At 36.6% G+C, this 14,147-nt stretch overlaps 1 long non-coding RNA gene across 1 annotated transcript in view; it reads left to right on the top strand.

Moving 5' to 3' along the window:
• The window catches only part of LOC139040960 (uncharacterized), a 29,999-nt gene extending 16,229 nt beyond the window's left edge, over window positions 1-13,770 (top strand). The window contains exons 2-3 of the long non-coding RNA XR_011495285.1: window positions 10,990-11,125; window positions 12,786-13,770. This is a non-coding gene — a long non-coding RNA (uncharacterized lncRNA). The remainder of the gene's footprint in view (window positions 1-10,989; window positions 11,126-12,785) is intronic.
• The last annotated feature ends 377 nt before the right edge of the window (window positions 13,771-14,147 follow it).

Genomic DNA, 14,147 nt, shown 5'->3' with positions numbered 1-14,147 from the left:
AGAAAATAAATGAAGAAGAAAAACAGAGATAAAGGAAAAGTAAATTAGATTCTCTTTCTCTCTGTTTCTCATATTTTTTCTTTAAGTTTAGAGTTCTTTTTATTTATTTTTTCTTAAATATGCAAAGGCCTGGTGCATTTGTAAGGTAAGGTAAAAGAATCATGTTCTCACCTCCCGTAAAAACAAAGTACTAACAAGTGACTACTCTCCTTATGGATTTTCTTTACAAGAAATAGAGGATATATGGAGACCCCAAAGAAAGAGGGGACAAGAGCTAGCCTTTAACATATATTTTACTGCTCTCAGAGAGGTGCCAAAAGTACAGCTCTCCTCAGTTAGTGCTCCTCTAGTGCTCTTCAAAAGTATAAGAAAAATATATGAGGGAGCAGATCAAGAAGGCAGAGTAGGAAGCTCTGTAGCTCTCCTCCTCCCACAGACACACCAAAACTACACCTACGTCCGGAACAGCTGTCACTGAGAATACCTGAAGACTAGAAGGACAGATTTTCCACAAATATGGATATAAAGGAAAAAAAACCCCACATTGAGACAGGTAGAAGTAGCAGACACTGTCTAGTCAGGACCCACACCCCCAGTGCAGTGACCCACAAGCAGGAGGGATATCACAGCTGTGGAGGTCCTCCCAGACGAGTGAGAGCCCTGAACCCCACATCAGGCTCCACAATCCAGGGAACCTGAACCAGGAAGATGAGCCCCCGTAATGTCTGGCTTTGAAAACTAGCAGCACTTATGTCTGGGAGAGCCAGAGGACGACAGAAAACTGAGAATCCTACTTTGCAAAGAGATATTGCAGCTGATGTTTTTCAGGATTATACTGAAGTTATGCATTTTTTTCAATAATGCCAAGATGTTATGGTAGGCCTATTTAGTACCATCAAGAAGTGCACGATATGTCTTGCTACTTGTGGTGTTAACTTGATTAAAGGGATGTCTTTCAGATTTCTCCACTTGCTAAGCTCTGAGCAAAATAAAACGTTAAATTTTAAACACACCAAACTTATAGGAGTACTAGAATATATTTTATATAAGTGATTCTCAATGAAATAAACAGATGATTCCCAGTTCAAAACTCATTGCAAAAGTTCTGGTTTTAATGAAAAAATGGAGTTGATAAAGCAATGTGTCCTTTCAATATGCTATGTGTGGTGATGTCATTCTATGGAATTAAAACACATCTTGAGTGTACTATTTATTTGCTTACCAATAAACAGAATTTTTTGTGAGTAATCATTACATATTAGTTAAAAGCTGGTAACAGTTAAGCTTCATTAGCTAAAGCTGTGGGGACAGACAACTCCAAAATCCCATTGTCCTACAATTGTATTTCTCAACCTTTTATTCATTGTCACTCCTGTAAGGAGAGACATTAACTTACATTTAAATTGTCTTCAGCCATTATGAATGTCTTCCAACCACAAGTTTCTTTTTTACTTAATTTTGATATTAGGAGCAGTGGGTTGTTTGTGTCCCTACTCATGTGACTTAATCTGGGACCCAGCCTGAAGGCATAGGCCGTATCTGTCACATATGGTTGTTGAAGCAGAAAGGAAGAGAGCTGCTAAAAGCACTTGATGATTCTTAAATCTTATGCTTAGAATGGCATCTGTTACTTCTGCTTACATTCCTTTGGCCAGAGCAAGTCAAACAGCCGAGCACGATCTAATAAGGTAGGGAAGAATCTTCTTCCCATAGGAAATCAACACAAGTCATGACAATGGGATGGGGATAAGCAATCTTATGACAGAGAAGGTGGGCAAGGGGATAAGTGAAACAATAGTGCCATCTATACAAGAGTAGGGACACTGAAAGAGGCCAACAATGTTCGATTCCTAATCTTTTCTTTTGCTATTTGGATGAGCTTAAAAAGACATTTAGCTCCTTTGTGATTCATTTTCCTCATCTGCAAAATGGGAAAACTAAAACTATTTATCTCATAGGATTTTTTTTCTTTTTGAGGACTAACTCAGTTAAAATAAGTAAAGCAACTAAAATATTTCCTGGAACATTAAAGTGCTGTATATATGTGTGTGTCTGTTAGATAAATCACGTGAACACACACACTGACACAGAACAAGCTTGCACATAATTAAACTAGCTTCTTTTGGCAATATTTTCAAATTCTATGTTAGTGGAGACTGTCAGCCTGTCAATTATATCTATTGAATTGCAAACAAAGAAGAATTTGTTCTCTAGTTTCATCTGGTCCAAGTCCCCATAAAACCAACCCTGTAGTAATTTTAAAAGCACTAAGTTAATTTTATTTTCCAAGGTGTCATACAGTTATTGCTGTTTATAATAAAATTGCAAAACATGAACTTTGTAATATCTTCCTATTGCTCCATCAAAGTATTATGCCAAATTTAAAAACACATTTTAGAAATGTAAGCTTAAATGGAGAGCAAAGCTTCCATTACTTTATATTACACTGTTGACACCCAAGTATATTACTCTGGCTCAGCCCTCTCTTATGAACTCAATCAACTACCTACACATCTCCCCTTGGGTATCTCCCAGCCACCCCCTACTCACTGTGAACCAGCTTGAACTCTTGATGTTCTTCCCCAAACTTAACCATGATCAAATGCTCTCTAATTCAGTGAAGAATATTATCATCCTTCTAGTTGTACAAAATCCAGTTTACCCTAAATCTCAGAAACATGAGAGAAATGTTTTACATCTCCCTTTTGCAGCTGTCAGATTGATCTTATCTCTAGGCCCTATCATTTTTCTTCTTAACTGTGTCTTGAGTCTATCCACTTCTCCATAGTTGATGGTTAGTTCTGGCCGCTTTGTCTCTCATTTAAGTGATTGCAATGATTAGTATCCCCACATCTCCCTTCTCCACCTACTATCCATGTGCACACATACACAAATATTTAAAACACTAAAGCCAGTGTAATCTTTCCAAATGCATATTTAGTCATCTGTCTTAACTTGAAATTATTGTTAGCATGGCCAATAAAGATATGACCTACCTCTCCATGTTCATTTCCTACCATGCTTCTTCCTGCTCTGTCACTATCAACCACATCAATCTTCTTTATCTCACAACATGTCCCAGGCCAGGTACTACAGCTACCATAACTGCCTGAAACACACTTCCCATCCCATTCACTACTTTCCATCATCCTTAGATCTCAATTCTGTCAACCCTCCCTCAGGGTCCTTCTAAGACCTGCAGTATTAGTTCAAACTCCTTATTATCAGCTCTCATATAATCATTAATTTCCCTTCATAGCACTTATCAGAATGATGATTCTGCCTTATTTGATTGTTTAATACCTGTTTTCACTATCAAGTCAGAGTTCTGTGAGTATAGGAGTTTAGCTTTTGTTGTGGTTGTTGACCTTTATTTTCCTAGCTTCAAGCATAAGTACTATTACATAGTAGGTGCTTGATGAATACATATAATTGGTTATTAATCAATAACCCAAATCTCAAGAGTGCCATTTAATTTAAATTAGAAAATAGATGCAAAAGAATCAGTAAAGAGCTACAGGTAGGTTGGCCATTGTTATTGCAATTTATAATTGAGGCTACCTGAAGTGCATAAAATCACTCATTCAGTTCTGGAGAGAGCGTAAGTGAAGCACGTAAGGAGAACCGACAGCAGCAGGACACCTGGACCTATTTGAGCTACTCCATTTATTATTTCTTGCCACATGGATCTGAAGGAGCAAACTATTAATAAAGATAAGAAAGAAAATTTCTGGAGCTGATAGAGACCCAATCAATCTGCTACTTATGGAGATGAAACTCAGGTATAAGAAGTTTTAAGATTTCTAGTTTCAGGCTTTAAAAATTGTGGTGAGATTAATCTATAAGGGAATTTTGTTCTTTGCCATAAATTATACCAAACTATTTATCATGTATCTTTGGAGGATCTAGATATTTATCTAGATATCTGTGACAGTTTAGCATGAAGAAAAATCTATTTCTGCCATATATTTTATGGAAATAAATAGCACTCAGTTATTTTATTAGCATGACTTGTTAGACAGTTAATAATATGTTTTTGACTTTTAACTGGTTTCCATACCCTTAACTCTACACTGAGCTCACTAAAAATCTAATTTTATGTTTCTCCTCTCAAAGAGCCTTTTTCACCCGTGGAAAAGTCTCATATATTATGCCATTGTTTTGATTTATGTTTTTAGGTCAATAATTCTCTACATGAACTGAAAATGTATTTAATTTTTACTACTTGTCAAAATATTTGAATTTAAATCTAACAGGAAGATATACAGATATTTTCCAGGAAAGCACTGGAAAATATACTAGAATAATTATTAGAAGCTGTAGGCTTAGATTTTTTTAACCTGGGTAATGTATTGTATCTCTGTGTTCTTTAGTAATAGGAATAGTCAAAAGGAATAACAATAAATCAGTTTGAAATATTATGTATTGTCAAGTGTGTCTAGAAAAGCAAATAATGTTTGTTTATACATATAAATACATGGTGAGATTTATGTATTTTTGTTATTATTTAGAGAGTAAAATTACAGGCAGATATCTTAACAAGAATGACATTGAATTTGGGACATGCAGTTTTTAGAAAGGATTGCTCCATGGGGGTTTTATGATGTTAGGCATTTAGGAGGGGTGGCTTTTAACCATGCCAAAGAGAATGTGCTGTGAATAAGGCCAAACAAACAAACTAAAAATTCTATAGTGGTGAGCTATCTCTGCATGAAGAGAGATACACTGCCTCTTCATATCTGTAGAATTGCACTCTAATCTTAGCTAAATGGCTCTGCCAAAGCATACTGTTGATCATTTGGGGACTGCATGTGGAATGTCTGTGAAGTTCCAACATAAAGCCCAGCATTTGAAAGTATAAAAAACATAATATATAGAGATGTAAATCCTAGGTTTAAGCCCTTGCTCTTCTAGTTATTTCCAGGGTAGTTTTGGAGAATTTCACTTCAAAGGAATTTTTTTTTATTGTAAAATGAAAAAAGCTCTGTGTAAAATATACAGAATTATGAAAAATTAAAGATGACACATGAATGATCTATGGAAATTGTGAGGATCTTTATAAATTATAACAAGTAGTTATTGCTTTATTTATTTATTTATTTTGAGGGAGACTAGCCCTGAGCTAACATCTGTGCCCATCTTCCTCTACTTTATATGTGGAACACCTGCCATAACATGGCTTGATAAGTGGTGCATAAATGCACACCCAGGATCCCAGCTGGTGAACCCCGGGCCACCAAAGCAGAGCATGCAAACTCAACTGCTATGCCATCAGTCTGGCCCCAGTTATTGCTTTATTTTTCCTATCATTATTTTGTTTTCTTATCATTCCAGGATAAGTAGGTAAGTATATATATTTACCTAATGACTATGGATCAGCAACAGTTATTTTATTATAGCTAGTAATTTTACATGACTGGGTATAGCTTCCATTTTTAAAAGACTGGTGTCATGTATTATGCCAAATTATTAATAACTAACTCTAAAAAGTACTGTGAAAATTACATGAAGTTGCAGAGCAAATGGCTAAGTCCCTGGTCCACAGGGAACAACAGTCAAGGTCAACTTCTCCCCAGCTTGTTTCTCTCCCATGTTTTCTGCATGAAGAATTGCACTCGGGTTGCTTCCAGGACTTGGCTATCGTGAATAATGCTGAGACGAACAGAAGGATGCATAAATCTCTTTGAGTTGTTGATAAATACTGAGTATTTGGATAACTGAATCATATGTTATTTCTATTTTTAATTTTTTGAGAAATCTCCATACTGTTTTCCATAGTGCTGCACCAGTTTGCATTCTCACCAGCAGTGTATGAGGGTTCCCTTTTCTCCACATCCTCTCCGACATATGTTATTTTTTGTCTTGTTAATTATTGCCATTCTGACCAGTATAAGGTGATATCTCAGCATTATTCACAATAGCCAAGTCGTGGAAGCAACCAAGTGCCTATCAACAGATGAATGGATGAAGAAGAAGTGGTATATGTATACAATGGAATACTACTCAGCCATAAAAAGATAAAACTGTACCATTTGCAACAACATGGATGGACCTTGAGGTTATTATGCTAAGCAAAATAAGCCAGACAGAGAAAGACAAACACTATATGATTTCACCCATATGTGGAAGATAAGCAAACACATGGATAAGGAGAACAGGCTAGTGGTTACCAGATGGAAGGGGGTGGGCAGGAGGGCTAAAGTGGTAAAGGGGCACATATATACGGTGATGGATAAAAACTAGACTATTGGGGATGAGCACGATGCTGTCCATATAGAAACTGACGTATAATAATGTACACCTGGAATTATACAATATTATAAGCCAATGCGACCTCAATAAAGTAATTAAATTTAAAAAAGAGTTAAATAGTTCTCAGAGGTGAAGAAACCAATTTGTTTAGAGAGTTAATGGTAAATCTGAGCCCAAGATTACCTGGATTTGACAGCTTTGATTGATCTTATAATTGCATATTTTGCAAAGGAATTAATTTAAAGAAATAATTCTATACATGGCACTATATTAGAGCAAGAAATAAGCAAAATATTACTATCATGGGTGCTAATATTAAGTCTATTGTTATAATAACCCATTACCAGATTGAGCAGCCTGGAGACTGCATTGCTGTGAATAATCACTGCTTCCTTTGGAAACTGTATTGTCCATAATACGACAAGAATTAATGAATTTGGGGGGCCGGCCCCGTGGTCGAGCGGTTAAGTTCACACGCTCCGCTTTGGCAGCCCAGGGTTTCGCTGGTTCGAATCCTGGGCATGGACATGGCACTGCTCATCAGGCCATGCTGAGGCGGCATCCCACATGCCACAACTAGAAGGACCCTCAACTAAAAATACGCAACTATGTACCCAGGGGGCTTTGAGGATAAAAAGGAAAAATAAAATCTTTAAAAAAAAATTAATGAATTTGGCATGCACACGCTACTGAATACTAACACCAACTGACTGTTCATGAAAGATATATTTATTACACCACAGAGCACATATCTGTCTAATTTTTTTCCTGCAGTACTGTTAGCAAATACTCATTTATCAATTCACAACTCTGTGTGACATTTTAATTTTTAATGTTATAAATCTAATGGAAATATGATTAGTATTTACTTTCAGAGTGTAAGTATTTTTCATAAGATTAGACCACACAATGGCTATTTTTGACTTAACTCATCATGGGCTTGCACTATGGACCTGAGGCAGTTAAAATTATCCTGGAATTTCAATATGTTACGAGGTCAGAAAGCATTATGATATCTGAGAAATGATAAAGAATAGCAATGTGGTCTCTCTTCATTCATTCCAGAAACACAGCATCCACAATTGACTTACAGTGATTTCTCTTTCTTATATCTTTTATATAAATAAGTCATTATTAATGACTGGCATGTGTTGGAATTTTGCCAGCTTTCCTCTGTTGTGTAATTTCCTCTAAGGCATCAAAATTGCTTAGAGATACAATATGTCAATTTTTATATTAGATACTTGGATGCCTTGGCTTATGCATGCCCACAGTTGCCAAATTTTACAGCAGCTTATCCAAATTCTTACCTAATCATCAGGGAAAATGGTGGTTGTTCTATTGACTTTTGAACTGACATTGTTGGTCATTGTTTTTCAACTCTTTATAACACATTTAGAATATTAGCTTTGACAAGGCATATCATTTTAAAATTTTATTTCTTTGCAGAATGAACAAAACATTGAATGTGCCTGAGTATTGATTTTCTTCACACATATTTAATGTCTGATCTTGATACAAATGCCAAATTAAGTGGTACTTTGAATTTTGAATAAGAAGTAATACAAATAAATTTTTAAAAAGAAGTCAGGGCAAATATGAAAGCTTTAGGGTCAGCGAGGCAAGAAGGGTCTCCTCTTTAAGGAGAGTACAGAGAGATGAGGGCAGAACGCTCACATGACCACAGGCAGAAAAAATATGTAAACAATGATACTTTTCAAAAGAGCATGCTACCACAAAGATTGAGGAGAATTAGAAATGAATATTTTCTGGATGCAGTCTTGGAAATTATTTTCATGATGGAGAATGTGGCCAACTTGCCTTGAGACAAGACATATTTGTTACATTTTTAATTTTACTTTGAAAGGGAGTGACGAGGGGTGACAATTGCCTGTGTTCACTGTAAGAAACTACTATATAAATGCGTGTTGACTTCAACTACTTAGAACAACAAAATTTATAGTGTTAGTGCATTACAATTATGAGTATTTCCACGTAATAAGCATGTTTGAACTTTCTTCTTCCCTCCACCATCATTGCCGTTGCCATTGCCACTCCATTGCCCCTGCAACCATCTCCAAACTTAGTAGTGTTTGGATAGTCAGTTCTGAGCTTGCATTGTGAATGGGTAATTGCATATTTGATATAATTTGAAAAGCGATGGGAGAAATCCCAGCTGTCCAAAATAGTTTCCTTATACTCAGATTTTAAAAAGTTTTCAATTTCATTAAATAAATTTATTTGGCTTTTCTCCACTTGTTATTTTTAAATGCACCTACTTCTGAGAGGGTAATCTATAAAATAATTTTATATACAAAATGGACCCTGCAGAGGATGCCACTAAGAAGGGCTGCTCTGAGAATTGGAAAGAGAAGAAACATTTGCTTCCTCACTTTGAGTTGGTTTTTCCGCCAATTCTCTTGAACTAAATAAAATGATACAATTACTTTTTAAAAACACTAACCTTGACTACTTGACTAGTGATAGAGTAGCAATATAAACAGAAGCATCAAAATCCTGAATATGCATCAACAGTGCTTCAAGCATTGCCAGAAGTTATGCAAAAGAGGTCGTTTCGGGAGAGAAACTTTTCCTCCAGTTGGCACCCAATTTTGTAGGTTGAAGATTTTCATTAAGCACAACAACAATTCAGACTCAAGTTGCATCAAAACAAACTCTCAATGTTAAACTTTGAACTTTCTAAATAAATTCACTTCCTCCTTCTCCCTTTTGGATCACTGAGTCAAACTCTTGTATTTTTCTCTCCATATTTTCATCTTCCACCACGAGAAATGATCTAAAAAGCATAGCTCTATTCCCAAAACACGCCAGAAGCTCATTCAGTTCTGTTTTCCTTTGGCCATGAGATTTCCCCACTCACTTTCAGGTATAAACGGCTTTAGAATGCAATCTTTGCAGCTTTAATAGCTCGTGGCGTGCACAGTCTCTCAAGCTCAAATCTCTTTCAAGTCTCCTTGTTTAAACACTTGAGGCTTCTGGATTTAGTCATCCCATGCTCTCAAGCCTCCTGGGTTTTCTGTCTCCTTTTCACCTGGTTTCTTTTTTCCTTAACTAGATACATTTAACCTGCTCTGTGTCAATCTTTTGAGGAGAATAAAGCACCTGAGATGTTTTCAATCTAGTTTTAGAATGCCGGCCTGATTTATACTTCCTCAGAAAAGACGTCTTTCATTTGCCTGAACACCAACTCTGATTTATCTATAGCAGTATGTAATAGTTATAGTATCCTTTGTTTTTTAAATTTAAGTCAAAGCATTTATTTGATAAAGGCAGCTTAGAAGTCATATGTGGATTTTCCTTAATACTGTTCTTTGATGATACAGCATTTGTTGAAGATAATTCTGTTAAAGAGACAATTTAGACTGGAAATGGATTAAATTTTCCTTAAATCATTGCAGGGCTGTGATGTCCAATATCATCCACTGGCCACATACGGCTATTGAATATTTGAAATATTGCTGACCGCACTTGAAATGTGCTGTAGGTATAAAATGCACACTGATTTGCAAGACTTAGTATGAAGAAAAGAATGTGAAATGTCATAGTAGTTTTTACAATGATTACACATCGAAATAATATTTAGATATAGTGGATTAAATGAAATAAATCATTGCACTTAATTCTTCATTTTTGTAATTTTTATATATTATTATATACCTTTTATATATTATTGTGACTACCAGAAAGTTTAAAATTTCTTGTTGTGACTTGTGTTTATTATTTACATTATAATTCTACTAGACAGCACTTGTAGAATAATAAAAGATGACATTTAGGCAAGATATGCTAAGCAAATGATTTGGGCTGTATGTGTGAATAAATAAATGATAAATATAAATATATATCCATCTATGTACATTTGTATTTATACATACACACATTTATATATGCTTGTATATTACATACATACACATACACAAATACACACACATATGCTTGAAACGTGACTACTAAAACACTTCCTCTGAAATTTGTATATATGTGTGTTTCTTTTATTTTTGCCAAGGCACGATCTTCTAATTCTGTTTCAGCTATATGGAACATGCATGTAGGTCTTTTAATTTATTTCTATTTTTCACTGAAGAACAAACCAAAATCTAGAGTGATTAATAGGAAGACAGACACATGAGATAAATATTTGTCATTATTTTCTTATCATTTGTTTAGAAAATGCTTATCTAAATTCACTTCATTGCTTGAAAGAAATTAGAATTACCTCAATAAGCTTTGAGATTATGACTCTTTGCTATTCTGGGAAAACAATCACGCATTTTGATATGAATTATGCATTTGATAGCACGAACATGAAAACTTTTTTGGTCACACGGAAAAGATAATCAGAAAGAAACTAGAAATTTGATAATACCTATTTTGAAAGCACATTGTATAAGCCACACTTTTTTGTGGTTTACATGCTGTAGGCATAGAAAAGACAATGTTTCTTCCCAGCTGTTTTATTACAGTATTTTTATCATACAACAGAATTCTCTATAACGTTCTTATCAAAATCTTCGAGATATAATGACATAAGGCAAACTATTTCTAAGTGGCTTTTTAAAGTTTTCTGAAAAGTTTTTATTTTTTATTTATTTTTTAATTAATTTTTTTTTGAGGAAGATTAGCCCTGAGCTAACATCTGCTTCCAATCCTCTTCTTTTTTACTGAGGAAGACTGGCCCTGAGCTAACATTCATGCCCACCTTCCTCCACTTTATAGGTGGGATGCCTACCACAGCATGGCTTGCAAAGTGGTGCCATGTCTGCACCTGGGATCCGAACCGGCGAACCCGAGACCGCCGAAGGGGAATGTGGGAACTGAACCGCTGTGCCACTGGGCCTGCCCCTGAAAAATTGTTGAGTATCGTATTTCTTTTCTTACTGTCTAATAGCTCTGTTGTTTCTCTATAGCTGTAGATTTTCAGTTCCACCCCTTAATTTTCAGAGACTAAGATCGATATAAATTTAATGACTTAGTTTTACAAAAATGTTGTCATAAGATCTAGGGATAAGTGGTGGAGACTCTATGAGTTTCGACGGGATTCAAGGAGAACTTGACAAAGGTTTAGAAGCAGATACCGATCTTGAGTATATTTAATATAAGGGAAAAGAAGAGCCATGTGGGCAAAGGAAATAAATTTAATCAATGTATCTAAGCATTGGGAAGGTTAGGAAAGCTGTGTTCATGTAATTATATGCAAGTGAGAAGATGAGTGGAAAATTACTTTGTAATATTTGAAGTAAGGAACATTGGCCCTGTTTTATTGCAATCTAAATATATGCATTAGCATCTCTCCTCAAAAAGAGAGTTAAACATAAAGAATTTCAGGGATGAACGTCAGTGAGACTCCTATAAGTATAGAGGCCATACTAGCTCTTAGAATTAAGGATGTCTTTAATGAACTACTAGAATTTTACTTCTTCAGGGAAACACTTCATTTCAGATTTCTTATTGTAAGTAGTATATTGACTGTATTTAGTCTTTGTGCTTTCCCCCTCATTCCCTATGATTTAGTATCTGCTCAGCCATCAAAGGAATCTTTGAAAAGGTCAACTCATATCGTCTCACTCTCTTAATCACATCACTTCAATGGATTTCCATTTCAGTTAGGATAAGCACCAAAATTTTTACCACGTGTACAAGTTGCTACACGATCTGGCCCCGTCTCCCTTCCCAACTCATCTTACACCTTGCTCTTCAGTGCTCACTCTCCTGTATTTGTATCTACTTTGAATATGCCAAATCCTCTGCCATTTCATAGCCTTTCTACATGCTGTTTCCCTTCCCTAAGAAGGTTTCTTCCTCACCTCAAAGATCTTTATCTTTGTGAAAACCAGCCTCCAACGTAGCCACCAACGATCGTAGCCTCCTGATATCCATGCTCCTTTGAAGTTCCGTCCCGTGTTGAATGGGGCTGACCTTATTACCAACAGGTGACTGTGGAATATGGTTGTATGATCTGAGGCTAGGGCATAAAAGCATTGCAACTTGGGCATCTCAATACTGGATTTTTCAGTCTGTGGGAAATCAGCCACTATATCCTGAGGTTGCTCAAGTAGCCATGGAGAGTCGCTTATGGGAAAGAATTGGGGCCTCCAGTCATCAACTAGCACCACAACCATGAGCCATCTTGGAAGTAGATGTTCCAGTGTTGGCTGACATCTCAGCCGCAACCGCTAAAGAGATCCCAAGCCAGACCCACCCAGCTAACCCACTTCTCAAATCCTGAACCACAAAATCCATGAGATAAAACTTATTCTCCTTCTCAATCTTTCTCTCTCACGCTGATAAATATTATTTATATAATTCAGATGCTAATAAGAATAAAAGTATTCAAATATAATAATACATTAGTAAGGTTGTAAATATTTGCATAGTCTCATTAGGAACATCTACCCAGTTCATTTTCAGGAAAAACAATTGGACTGAAACTACTGAGAAAAAAGATGTACATATAATTATCTAATTTTTGTTATCTATTTGTGATATGAAGCACTTTTCTTCTGCATTTGCAGGAATGTTTAAAAAGTATTCAACATACATGGACAGCAGCTTCAAATGCCACCTCAGAAGTCTGGTCTTGTGAGTGGTAATTTTCCCCGGTTTTGGAGGAAAGGCGATTTCAGGAACATTGAACTCTGATCACACTTTTATCTGACGTGAGTCATGCAATGGCTGGATGACATAATGTTGATACATCATTTGAAATAGCCAGGTGGTTCAAAGCTGCTTCAACTTGTCTTCTATTTTTAAGTAGAAGTTCTCCATTTCCTCTTTTTTCCTCATTTCACTCTCAAAGTCTCTTTTTAAAAAATAAGACAGAAATGATATTATTTGCAAATACAAAAATTTTCATAGACTGCTGGGAGCCGTCAGCCTACAAGTTAAGCCTCTGCCTTGTGACACGGTCCGGGAGAGAGATGAGGGGACGCACGGAGACCCTCAAGGGAGTCTACCAGGCTGCCCCTGCAACAAGTCTCGCTGGTACTTCTGACTTTCCTGCTTCTGCTCACTCTGTTCTGCACCTGGGATTATTTCAGGGGAAGTCAGCCCGGCCCTGGGAATGAGAATGATACAATGCAATATTCTAGGGAAAGTTCTGGGGAAAAACATCTTCTAGGGAAAGAACATTCTGACCCGTCCTTTGGTCGGGTGAAGCGGCGGGAGTGGAGAGGGAACAAAGAAATCTGTAGCCCCCACAGATCTCTCTAGGAGGACGGTGGTTGCCACAGTTCATTGAGTCAGGAGGCTCCTGGGGGTGGCCTCCTTGAAGTAAAGGATTGCAGAAACTTGACTCCCCCCAGGCCTACACACAATCAATTGCTCTTAGGACTATTGTCTACCTTGCAATCAATTGCTCTTAGGACTATTGTCTACCTTGCAAAAACCCGCTTACACGAGCCAAAAATATGTACTGGGACTGTTTCATGAAATCATCCTTGCATATCCTGAGCCCTATATAAAATATACATACACAAAATAAAGTTAGACTTGGACACCAAACTCCTTGTCTCACTGCCTCCTCCTTCGCCGACGCCATCCACCCCTCGGGAGACCCTGTTCCAGCTGGGGCTGGACCCCGGCAATAGACAAAGTGTTGGTTAAAGAATATTTGGAAAGAGTTGAATTTCTTACACTTTGGAAAAATAATGTGATTTATTTTATTTAATCTTTCTTTCTTTCTTTTTTGGTGAGGAAGATGGGCTCTGAGCTAACATCTGTTGCCATTCTTCCTCTTTTTGCTTGAGGAAGAGTGTCACTGAGCTAACATCTGTGCCAATCTTCCTCTATTTTATGTGGGATGCCACCACAGCATGGTTTGATGAGAGGTGCTAGGTCTGCTCCCAGGATCCGAACCTGTGAACACCAGGCCGCTG

This window comes from Equus asinus, chromosome 18, assembly GCF_041296235.1.
Source record: "Equus asinus isolate D_3611 breed Donkey chromosome 18, EquAss-T2T_v2, whole genome shotgun sequence".
Classification (NCBI taxonomy): Eukaryota; Metazoa; Chordata; class Mammalia; order Perissodactyla; family Equidae; genus Equus; species Equus asinus.
This window is presented reverse-complemented; position numbering and strand designations above follow the sequence as displayed.